Consider the following 13,989-nt stretch of genomic DNA (forward strand, 5'->3'; position numbering starts at 1 on the left):
GCATTTCTCTTTACCATATGATCAAATGGTTTTACCTTGGTTGATCCCTTTCGATAGGGAAGAGAAATCTTTTCTAGATCACCAATGTTACCATTGTCAATGTCCATGGAACTCTTGGGATTAGATCATATAAGCATTTCTGCTTCAGTTATGTTCTTAAGCATTTTTGCTTCAACAACCATCAACATTTGGTCCAGATTAATTAGGGTCAGATTGAGATTCCACATATGAAAGTTCTTAATGAACTGACCATATGAATTTGGAAGCAAAAGAAGAACCAAATCAATGGCTTTCTCTTTTGGGAATATGACACCCATTATTTCCAGCGCACACACATATTTCCATCTTGATGTTTATATGCCAATATGGCTTGAGTAGACTCATATTTTTCAATTTGAGGAAAACGTGACGTTGGGAGAATCACTGGAGGAGGATGTGGAAGAGATGAAGAGAGATGATGTCCAGTTCCACTATTTTCTAATGAATGGAAGGCATTTTCACCCTGACTTGAATGTGGAAGACCATCTCTAGAAGAACGAGGAAGACCATTTCTATTTTCATAAGACATCTACAAGTGGGAAGAGAGATTTTAATTTAGTTGATTTTAATCCTTAATTATTAACCCAAATTTAAATTAAGGCTAGGATCCATATTTTCATTTCGTAATATGAAGAAGGATACCGTAGTCATATCACGAAACTATTTTAGGTAGGTGAAATCATTTCACCAATTTCAATCACATGAAACTCCTAGATCTTTTGAGATTCATTGAATCTTATCAATGACATGTTTAATATCGGGTTATACTCTTACCAGCTGTGACTGTGATGCCGAGGATCACAATTAAGATGTGAATAACCATGTAAACCCACTTAAACACCTCCGATCAATTCATAATTTCTCTTTGATATGTCGGCTAATGTGACATCCCCAAAATCATGGCCAGAAAAGACCAGTTTCATTTATGCTTTTAAAAATAATTTCAGAGTAAATCCATTGATTTAAAAGAGTTGCGGAATTTGTCCCCAAAACAATACATGATAAAATAAGGTTTATCAAAGCATTTCTTAAAGAAATGTATTTTCATTATATATCAAAACTCGGGATGTCATGTTCCAATACAGACACAAAAGCATAAACACCAAAACATAGACCTTACACAGTTACATACAACGACCGGTCTATAAACAAAATATATTCGCAAGTTCACCAACTTATGCTCTCGCGCCACTACCTGTAATACAAAGAAACTGAGTGGGTCAGGCTTGGGAGCCTGGTGAGCATATAGGGCTTTCAACTCACAATTAATAGTTATATTTATTTTCACCAACCAACAATAACCCGATTACCCATTCTCGTTATCCTCACTTTACGTCCCTCTGACAACAACTATTACAAGGGACCTAATCTAGGATTTTCATCAGGACAGACGCTACTGCAAAGGGGATTCCTCAGCAACAAATTTCCTAAGGCAACCATGAGGGGGATAGAATACAGCAAATGAACACCCAAGTTCACTACACCTACAGGTTATGAGCCTACTAGTGTTCCACTGAACTGTCTAGAAAAGTTCGTGGTTGTTATCCATATTTTGCTGGATAACTAGATCACAATCACATCGAGGCCTCTCATCATTTTTATTTCATCACACATCACCTATCTACCCATGTTCTACCCAACATATTTGTAGATAAAATATACCTGTTTATATACAGCTTAAAACCTGTTTAACATATTCATTCATTACATATACCAAATAACAAATAGTATATAATCAAATAGCACGTATTTCATAGAGTATAATTCATATATGTGTATTATCAGAAAGCAACTACACACTTACTCATATCATATATCTATTACATTCATCAATACTTGTATTAAAATCGTGTATGTGAAAGGGACTATACACTCACCTTATCAGAAGATGATCGGACAACACTACGGCTCTAAGAGTAGTATTTCTTTGGTGAAATTAGGAGATCTTCACAAACACCAGGCTTCTCGCAGGCAGAGCTTCGGCTCGGAAACTCTTTTCTTCTCGGGATCTTCGAGGCTTCGGGACTCGCTTCGGGTCTCATGAGTACTTCAAGACAGCTAGATAGGGTATTGGGAGTGAGAGAGTGAAGGAATTAGCAACCAAAACCCGACTGCCCTTCGATTCTATTTATAAGGCTGATTTTTCAATTTTCACGTTGTGAACCACTTGTTCACGTCGTGGTCTCTGACACAGCTTTGGGGTTCGCGCCCGAACTTCAGAAATTCATAACTTTCGCATACGAGCTCCGTTTTCGACGTTCTTTATATCCACGCGTAGGTGAGACTAAGATCTACAACTTTCATTTAGAATCTGTTGGCTAATTTTGACTTTATTTTTATTATATAATTTTTAGTAGAACGGAACATGAAAACTCTATTATAAAGTCATAACTTCTTCATCCGAACTTCGTTTTCGTCTGTCTTTTTACCATTGGACTACTATCGACTAGATCTTCGATTCTCGTTTAGATTGTTTCGGCTAGAAATCATTCGATCTCATAATCGAACTTCGGGTTGCATACTACTAAGCTGAAACTTAGAAATATCATAACTTCCTCATACGAAGTCAGATTTGGACGTTTTTTTATGCACGCTCTCGGTTTAACGAACTCTACTACTTTTGTTTAGATTACTAAGGCTAGATATCGCTCTATCTTAAATTCATATTTTACGTCACTCAGCGTCGTGTCGGTTCTGTTGTGAAACTTCGACAGATCATAACTTCTTCGTTATAACTCGGATTTCAGCATTCTTTATATATTCCGAAACCTTATCACGACCACTACAACTTCCTTCATAGATATTGGGTTTAACTAACATTTTATTTGATCGCTTATTTTTATTCTTAATTCATTTAAGCCACACAATTAAGCAATTAAGCATAAAACACATAATACTCAAATAATACATTCTTATTATTTCAAAATGGGTTACAAAGGTTAACCTAGACTATTACATTGCTATTAATGACAAGCCCAGAAACACGGGCGTTACAGCTAACCACACATGCTCCATCATTTCATTTATATAGTCTCAAATTAGTGTGTCGGTTAACCACACACGCTCCACTAACGACTCATAAAGAAATGATACGTGTTTACATGGATTAACATATAATTTCACATTTTTCCTAAAGTAACTAAAGTGAGATTTTAAAGTAGGTTCTAGTACTTTATATCATTATATTTTTAATGAGATTGTGTTCTATCGAACACATTCGGCTAACAACCATCCACCACATAAATGAGCGGTAGGTCAAAAGGACACTCATTCAATAATCATTTTATTGGTCGTTTCCTTATGCCCTTCTTATAGCATGGCTTCGTGAATGAGTCTTACTATTGATTCGGCTGACTTTTCATATACTATATATATATATATATATATATATATATATATATATATATATATATATATATATATATATATATATATATAGGCTTAGGTTATTTTGTTTTTACTAAGTATTGTGTGCCAGAATGCACAAATTTGGACCAATGGATGAAATTAATCAATGGACATGATTTGAGGGTGTATGATATTATAATGGGGTAACGTGTAGCATATAATCACACAATTTTAAGCAAAATGGTATTTTGGACAATTAACTACATTTATAAAAGGAAATTTTCGGATTTTTAGGGATGATTAATTCTCCTAATTTAAAAAAAATCTGAATTTTTTTATTAATTCAATTTCAATTTTTTACCGATTTTATTCTGTCAGAATATTATTTGTTAGAATGATGCTCTTTCAGAATTTTATTCTAATAGAATATTATTTTGTTAGAATGATGCTCTTTCAGAATTTTATTCTAATAGAATATTATTGAAGAAAAACAAAATTTGTGAATCAGATGTTGAAAAATAACAAACATTCTAATATATTCTTATACATCCAAACTTAAATACAAATTCATACATATTCTTACATTCTAATATAATTATACATATTCTAAAAGAATATCAAGGTCTTCAATGCCTTCTTCCAGCCATTCCTATCACAAATACAACAAAAACTAATATTTGTTAAAAACATGTTACTTACAATTAACTATCACTTAATATATTCTGGTAGAATACATAGAATATGATATAATACATATAATACATTCTGGCAGAATACATCGATTTTATTCTGATAGAATATATAGAATACATTCAAAGGTATTGTATTTATAGCTAGTAATTCTGACAGAATGCATACCTGATGTGTGTAAAACCAACTAGTTTTAATCCTACTAACTTAGACACAAAATAAACACACGAAAGGCAGTGTACCTATCGATTAGTAATATAGTTCAAGCAAGTAGGGTATCGAACACAGGGAACGGTAAACAATTAAAATAAATGCTAATATTATCTAAATAAAACAAATAACAAAATGGAGGTTTTCTCTAGTTTTACAAGATTAGAAACTTAATTAGAATAACCAACACACAAATTAACTAACTAGCAACTGAAACAATTAATTACCAACTAAATTCAATAGTAAAGAGGACTTCTGTTTAGATACGACTCATTTGTTCCCATGGATGATTTTAATATATCAGATTAATTCTTCATTGGCTACCGATTAAGATAATTAGGTTCACGTTCGCTATTCCTAATTCTTAGAAAACAAATTAACTCAAGCAATGGCCAGTTGTCTAAATTAACGGGTTTCCTAGATTATTGATTCGGGTTAAGTAAGACTTGTAATGGTTAACTAAATTGGCCCTTCAATTAACCTCTTGCTGATGTTCATCAAACAATCTCACACATTAACTTACCTATCTTCTAGTTAATTCTAGTTTCACATTCGTTATTCCTAGACATACAACTATGTGGTCACAATAAATCATATGAAATTAATAACTAAGAGATGTTCATACAACTTAATTACTAATTTATTAACAGAAGAATAGTTATTGTCAACACATAAGGTTCTTTAACAAGCTTAACTAAACATAATTACCAATTAAAATTAATCCTACTCAAATAATCAATCCATATTCACAAAATTGTCTACCCTAACAGAAGAATAAGTTTTTAGCTCATGATTGCAGTAAACATAAACTCAAAAACAAAATCAAAGTATGTAAACATGATTCAAATCAAAAAGTTACTAAGAATAAACCAAAATTGTCTTGATTCTCTTCACAATTGAATGTAGGGTTGATTCTTCAGTCCCTCACGACCTAGCAGCACTTCTAATCGTTTCTCAGCCTCCTAGGGTTTCTCCCCATCCTCTGGTATCGATCTAAAAGTCTCTTTATATAGATTTTCACAAAACAGAGGCTACTCGGCGAGTCCAGTGACCTACTCGCCGAGTACATCACTTAAAACCCGTGTACGGCAAGTCAGCGCGTCCAGAATCGTGAAAGTTCGATACAACTCGCCGAGTAATCGACCCTACTCGCCGAGTACGTTTCGAATCAGCATTTTCTCAAAACACGAAAGTCGTCCGAAATTGTGTCTACTTTTCAGAACATTTTGAATCTCGTCAATCGGAGTTACGGTTTATGAGATATGGCCAAAACACTGACGAGGGGTCAAGCTGTCCAGCAACATCCTTCTTTCTTCAAAATCCAAGATTCAATCTTCCAATCGCTAGTTCCGCTTCATTTTCCACCCGATCATGTCTTTGTTGCTGAAAATGAAATATTTAAGCTAATTAAGCACCTTTTGTTCATTAAATGAGATAAAAACAACATAAAGTATTAAGATAAGGCATGAATTATATAACTAAATATGCTCATATCAAAATACCCCACACTTGACTTTTGCTTGCCCCCAAGCAAAACTGAATTTTAGTACACTAATATTACATAAGACAATGCCAATCGAACCCATCCATTATGTCAAGACCGCAACGCATGCATTTGTGTCTATAATTTTCCTAAGGAACCCCCCATATTCTAAATACTCACAATCCTCATAAACATTCGCCCACTTTTTCTGAACAATGCTCATTTTATGCATCCCTCCGAATCCATCCTCAGAAAACCTCTTAACCTCAAGGTATTTTTGGTTGAGCAACCCATGCATACATAATCTAAACAATTACAATTTATGATACCACATTGGAGCTCTTTGGAATTCTTCACTTCTTTGACATTTCATCTTTGATCTCTTTGAATTCACCACCTTGTTGTTTGATTTTTGGTATCTTCAACGTTTTAAATCTTTGGAATTTTAATCTTTGAACTTCATACTTAACTTTGATGCTCCAAAAATTCTTCAAACCTTTCTTGTAATTCTCTCTCTCTCTCTTTTTTTTAACATGTAACTCACTTTTTCACTCAATAAACCTACATGCTTAAGCAGGGGCGCTCAACTTCAACCTTTATTGGTTAACGATAATAATTTTCCTGGATACATTTCTGGTACACGATGCTAAACATATTGCATCCTTCAAACTAAGCGAGGTCGTGTTTTTGTCCCATGATTTCACTAGAATAAGGAAGCCACAAATGCACTAGAACGTATATAGGCTCAACTAAACATTTGAGTTTTCATGCAATCATCAAATATAATACTAGCATGATCCCTAATTGCTTTACCAAAATTTTCTAATTTAGCCCTACAATTTTAATGCAAAATTTTCAAAATTAACTAAAGTTTCAAGATTTTCGAAATTTAACTAATTTATACAACCCCCTACCCCACACTTAATTTATGCAATGTCCCCATTGCATAATATGCATGATAAAGAACAATAAAATAAAGAGAGAATTGGAACAAACTCCCCTGGGATAGTAGTGGCGAGGTTGATATCTCTTCTCTTCAGTTCCATCTTCAATTGACTTTAGACATGGGAACAGCTAATCCATGTCTTGGGTGTCAAAATCTCGTGTGGTAAAGTCTTTATAAAAGCTCCAAATATAAGGGAAAACTCTTGGAAATACTCGAAAAATGATCTTCAAAGAATAGAACCAATACCCATATCAAATTTCATCAAATCTTCAGCTCAAAAGTAAGAAGAATGAGCGACTCGTCGAGTAAGTATGTAAACTCGCCGAGTTGAAGCGTAAATGGCAGAAGAATCGTGAATTTTCACATGCACTCGGCAAGTCCATAAGATGTACTCGGCGAGTAGACCGCTGTGTGACAAAAATTTTATTCTGCCCAAGTCGGTTTTGATGTATGGGGGTTATATAAACTAATAATTTCCCTCATTTTCTTCAGGGAATAAACACTCTATAACCCTTCTATCAATTGGACTCATAGCTTGACTCAAAACTTCGTTTCCTCTCTCGCCTAGACTCGATTTCTTGCTTCGTCAGCCTTGACTCTAGACCCTCACATGCATCCTTACACTCAAACTGAAAAGATCAAAAACAAAAACCAAGTAATAAAAAAAACATTAAAATAAAAAAATCCTAAATTATCCTTAAACACTAGAAGTTTAAAAAGAAAAAGAAAAGAAAACTCTAATGACGGGTTGCCTCCCGCAAGCGCTTCTTTTTGTGGGAGTCTTGAGCTGGACTCCCAACTTAATAAACTTTCAATAAACTCATTGCCAATCCATCCGTTGCATTAAATATTTTCTTTGGTGGACCAATTTGTAAAATTTGACTCTGTGCTTCTAAAATTGGCCAAACGAGCTTTAATACATAAAACCTAAGAATATTGACAAGGGTTGGAACCGGTTGGATACTAATCAGAAATGGATCGTGCTTCAGAACTTTCTCCAAAGTTGGAGTCGTCACCCCATGCTTCGAAACACAAACGGGAAGAATAGGGGACCATGTCGTGGTAATGGTCAAACCACAACTTGGTTCCTGCAATTCAGCTTGTTCTTGTTCTTCGCCTGACCTCTCTGCTAGCAACCTTTCCAGCTCCTCCAAATCTCTTTCTGGATTAAATTCTTCATCTTGAAACTTTAGCTCTTGTGACTCAAATTTTTCTTGATCGTTAGACAAGATGTTATCTAACCATCTATCAAATTTTTTCAAATCTTCATCCGATCCACACTCCTCGTCTTCTTGCTCAATTTCCTGCACTACTTCCTCAAGAAAAGCATCAAAAGCATCGAGATTTGGAAAATACATAATAAATAAAAATTAAGCTATATAAAAAAAATAAAAATATATGATAACAATTAGCAAATAAATTAACTATTTAGAACCGTTCCCCGGCAACGGCGCCAAAAACTTGATGTGTGTAAAACCAACTAGTTTTAATCCTACTAACTTAGACACAAAATAAACACACGAAAGGCAGTGTACCTATCGATTAGTAATATAGTTCAAGCAAGTAGGGTATCGAACACAGGGAACGGTAAACAATTAAAATAAATGCTAATATTATCTAAATAAAACAAATAACAAAATGGAGGTTTTCTCTAGTTTTACAAGATTAGAAACTTAATTAGAATAACCAACACACAAATTAACTAACTAGCAACTGAAACAATTAATTACCAACTAAATTCAATAGTAAAGAGGACTTCTGTTTAGATACGACTCATTTGTTCCCATGGATGATTTTAATATATCAGATTAATTCTTCATTGGCTACCGATTAAGATAATTAGGTTCACGTTCGCTATTCCTAATTCTTAGAAAACAAATTAACTCAAGCAATGGCCAGTTGTCTAAATTAACGGGTTTCCTAGATTATTGATTCGGGTTAAGTAAGACTTGTAATGGTTAACTAAATTGGCCCTTCAATTAACCTCTTGCTGATGTTCATCAAACAATCTCACACATTAACTTACCTATCTTCTAGTTAATTCTAGTTTCACATTCGTTATTCCTAGACATACAACTATGTGGTCACAATAAATCATATGAAATTAATAACTAAGAGATGTTCATACAACTTAATTACTAATTTATTAACAGAAGAATAGTTATTGTCAACACATAAGGTTCTTTAACAAGCTTAACTAAACATAATTACCAATTAAAATTAATCCTACTCAAATAATCAATCCATATTCACAAAATTGTCTACCCTAACAGAAGAATAAGTTTTTAGCTCATGATTGCAGTAAACATAAACTCAAAAACAAAATCAAAGTATGTAAACATGATTCAAATCAAAAAGTTACTAAGAATAAACCAAAATTGTCTTGATTCTCTTCACAATTGAATGTAGGGTTGATTCTTCAGTCCCTCACGACCTAGCAGCACTTCTAATCGTTTCTCAGCCTCCTAGGGTTTCTCCCCATCCTCTGGTATCGATCTAAAAGTCTCTTTATATAGATTTTCACAAAACAGAGGCTACTCGGCGAGTCCAGTGACCTACTCGCCGAGTACATCACTTAAAACCCGTGTACGGCAAGTCAGCGCGTCCAGAATCGTGAAAGTTCGATACAACTCGCCGAGTAATCGACCCTACTCGCCGAGTACGTTTCGAATCAGCATTTTCTCAAAACACGAAAGTCGTCCGAAATTGTGTCTACTTTTCAGAACATTTTGAATCTCGTCAATCGGAGTTACGGTTTATGAGATATGGCCAAAACACTGACGAGGGGTCAAGCTGTCCAGCAACATCCTTCTTTCTTCAAAATCCAAGATTCAATCTTCCAATCGCTAGTTCCGCTTCATTTTCCACCCGATCATGTCTTTGTTGCTGAAAATGAAATATTTAAGCTAATTAAGCACCTTTTGTTCATTAAATGAGATAAAAACAACATAAAGTATTAAGATAAGGCATGAATTATATAACTAAATATGCTCATATCAATACCACAAGGTTAAATTCTTTAAATACTCTTTCAGGCATTTCAACAAACACTTGTTAGACATTATCATCAAACAAGCCAAAAACCATATTTGATTTACTTGCAATAGTTTACATATAAACATAATTTCTAGCAACATGATTTAGAATGCATACCACAAGGTTCAAAGAGTAAATTAATTTGTGTTGATGAAAAATAAAAAGACACAAACAACCTAGAATTGTATTTCATAACCGAAAGAAAAACAAAATATATGGCAGACCCATTAAAGCATATAAACGTGGTTTTCATATAAGATTTGAAAACATTATTTTGTAAGAAAGAAGAGCATCCACATAAAAGAAATTGAAACTCATCAACTTGAACACATGAATAAAGAATGTTACTTACATTATAAGGCCTTGATACAAGAGCTGGAACCATACGAACTAACATCTGTTTCTATGCTTCCTTCTAACTGAAAGTGACTTATTAAGCAAGAAAGAACAAATTTTGGAATAAGTAACTGAAGTTCACTGAGACATTTTAACAAACAGTTGGTGTGCAAATCGGAATATTTTCAATTCCACCAACAGTTCACTAAGACAGCAAGTTGGTACTTCTTTCAGGAATTTAGTCGAGCACCTTATGTTTTCTGTTACTTAACCATCCAATTCAGCGAACAATAGAAATAGATAATTTGAATCACAAGTTAACGATCCATAATTAATGAGAATTGAAGAGTTGTTACCGGATAAATAAGGGCATACGAAGTTTGCTCGATTTGGAAAAGCTCTAAAGAACCGATCATCGAAGGAAGTGTAACAATGATGCATAAACATACACCAGCTTCTTGTGACTCCAAAATTGCCTCGATGTTGAAGCTAGCTTCGATTGGAGGTGGAGCCACCGATAATAACATCTTCTTGATCAATGGAATGGGGAAACAGATTTGCAGCAAGAGGTTTGACTACCTCTTTTGATCAGACGATGTTCATTCGTCCATAAGAAAATTGGAGGAGGCATATTACGTATGATATAGAAGGCTAGGGTTAAATAGTTGGTCAAACAGATTTTTATGGCAATTTCCATGAATTAAGGGATTTTATTTTAATTAGCATGCTAAAGTTACATAATTACCCTTATTACAATTTTTAATTATTTAATTATTCCTAAATTCCTATTGGTGCACACAGACACACAATAGTTGTCAAAAACATTTGAACCTAGCTATATATATATATATATATATATATATATATATATATATATATATATATATATATATATATATATATAAGGGTGGTTGTGATAAAACTCTATATCAAATTTTAACAATGTCTGGCTAAAACTCTAGTTTTCGGTTCTGCAAAAAAATAGTACTTTTTCATGTAATCACTTATCAGATCTGATTTTCATTATGTGCTTCTATCTAGATTTTTTTTTCCATTTTTGAGCTTAATGAATGTTTGATTTTTAGTTCTCGTTAGTCTGATCACCTATCTAGGATTTTATCATTTCAGTTAATCAGTTAATAGAATCGGTAATTGTTCTTGTCAACTGGTAATAAGTAATAAGTATCAGATTGGTTCCATGTTTGGGATTTAACTCTGATATAAACTGAAAAATCATATCTTTATGCTTTCGAGCTTGTGATAAGTATTGAGTATTGTTGGGAATTGTACACAGAACTTTAATGCAACTTTTATGATAGAATGCATCAATCTGACCTGGGCTTATTTTAGGTATTGATGGGAATTTTAGACAGTAAATAGTTAGGGTTAATTCAAATAGCTGGTTTTGGTTAACTAATTTAGGTAAAAGAGATTATACTAGAGTCTGTTAGTTTTTCTTAGTAACAGCTTAGATAGAACACATCTCGAATACCCAGATCTGGGCTAATTGCATGATTAGGAAAGTCGCAGCAGAGCTGAAATCATTTTAGTGAGCTTCAGCATTTGAGGTGAGTATCCTTACCGGGTTTAGTGGGTCGAAGGCACCAATGTCGGCTCATGTTCATGTTATGCTGATAGAGTGTTAGTTGTCTTCATGACTCTTGCATGTGTATGTGTTGGTATGCTTTCCGGATTACGGTCCTATGTTGGGTGGGGCCTGATGGATATCCGTATGCTATGTATCTTTGTGATTATTTGTGTATGCTATTATGTGGTAGTGGTAGGGGTGAAATAGACCTAGTACCTGGTTGAAGTAGACCGAATGAGAGGCCACCACCCAGATATGTTCGGTAGTATCCGATTGAAATAGACCGAAGGGGAGGCCAGCACCCAGATATGTTTGATAGTCTCTAGTTGAAATAGACCGAAGGGGAGGCCAACACCCAGATATGCTCGGCAGTATCCAGGCGGGGCCCGATACCAGACGGGGTACGATGACGGGCGGGCCCCACTATATGTTTATTGTATGGTATGTAGTATTTGGGGAACTCATTAAGCTTTGTTCTTACTGTTTTCAATTTATGTTTCAGGTACTCTAGTTTTCAAATGAAGAGCTCGGGACGATAGCAGCGCGTACACCCGTGGTTTCCGCAAACTGTGATCTTTGGGATTGAACTCTGATAATTGTTTTATTTGAAATTCTTTCCAATGTTTTGAACAAGTTGCAATAGTGTTTTGAATATAATAAAAATGATTTTTTTAACCCTGATTTTTGGGATGTTTCACCGACATACACGGCTTAGCCCAAAATCCTCCTAACTTTCGAAGGTCATAACTTCTTTGCTCTAACACCGATTTCGATGATCCTTGTATCCACAGAAAGGTAATGAGAAGGTCTATGATCCTATCAACTCTACTTTTCCTTGAAACCTTCCAAACTTAAATCCTAAATTCATGAAAGACCCGAACCATCACTTTACTATTATACCATTGGGCTCCAAAGCACAAACCGAACTCTTGGATCACATAATCCACATTACCCACTTCCAAATGGATTTAAACCCCTCTTTACCCAAAGCCGGAAGCCTTATAATACTTGATCTTCAGGTCACAACCCCGAATCATGAAATGACTCGAAACAGGGTGTTATAGAAACCACCATAATTGGTCATCCCCTGCTTTCTATAGTGTAGTGTATGCATATGAAATGAGGGTCAACATTGATTTCTTTATGTTTATACGTTGTTTCACTAAGTCGGCCTCGTTGCGTCCTATTTTCTCATACGCACATGTTGCGTTCTCATTTAATGATGTCAGTCAGTTTAACTTTTATGTGGTGCGTACTCACTATCTTCTTGTTTCACAATGTACTTTCTTCCCAACTTCAGATAACTATAACTTTCTCATACTGACTCCATTTTAGTCGATCTTTTTGCACACATACTCTAAACTTTCATGGATACACTCAAAGGCCAAATTTTAATCGTTTTGATTGTATTAAGTCTCACTTCCATAATCTCAAACATCGACTATCGACTAGTAGTTAAATTAATATAAATTCAACAAATCTTCTCAAAACTACACAACCCTCCAACATGGTATTTTACCAATATATCTAAGGGTTATTATAATATAACCAACCTTTTTTCAAGATTAACTACATCATGGGTTTGTTCTTACACATTTGCAAAATAGTGTGTTACAATTTCTATTTATGTGCACTATTTTTCATTTCCATGCAGTATTTATATTTTAGTGGACGAGTCATATGCTTTAATCTTTATCATAAACAAAAGACCTATAAAGTCAAAATAGCTTATAAAAGGTTATATAATAACATAATTTCCACGTATTCATGAATAATCAAAATGACATTTGGTTCACAAACATAATACATACAGCTTTTACACTAGCTTCTAAAGCTACTATTTACAAACTTAACATATTTATTACTTTAAATTTTTATTTGTTATAATTCTGACTTAAATACTAAAAATAAACAAAGTATGTTGCTATTTAGTGCATTAAAGATAATTTTTTAGTTACTTTTTAATCCAATTATTTTTTATAGAATGCTAATTTAGGAAAAATCAGTAGAACTGTATTTTTTTTTTTTGTAATAACCCAAAGGATGGTACTGGTAAATAATGAAAAAATGATTGAACTATCATGATTCTAATAAAGAATTGTTTTGCATTATAAAGCATTATACTTTGAAAGTAGAATGCTATAATCAGACATACTTTGAAAAAGCCATTAAATATAGTATTGTACTTTCAAAATAAAATGCTTTAACAAGACAAAAACCTAATTATTCATTAAAATGACCATTAATGGGTTTTTTTCTCCTTTATAACAACGTACTTTCAATAAAAACTATTGCTTAAACTTTTCACCGCAA

This window comes from Lactuca sativa, chromosome 6, assembly GCF_002870075.4.
Source record: "Lactuca sativa cultivar Salinas chromosome 6, Lsat_Salinas_v11, whole genome shotgun sequence".
NCBI classification, from domain to species: domain Eukaryota; kingdom Viridiplantae; phylum Streptophyta; class Magnoliopsida; order Asterales; family Asteraceae; genus Lactuca; species Lactuca sativa.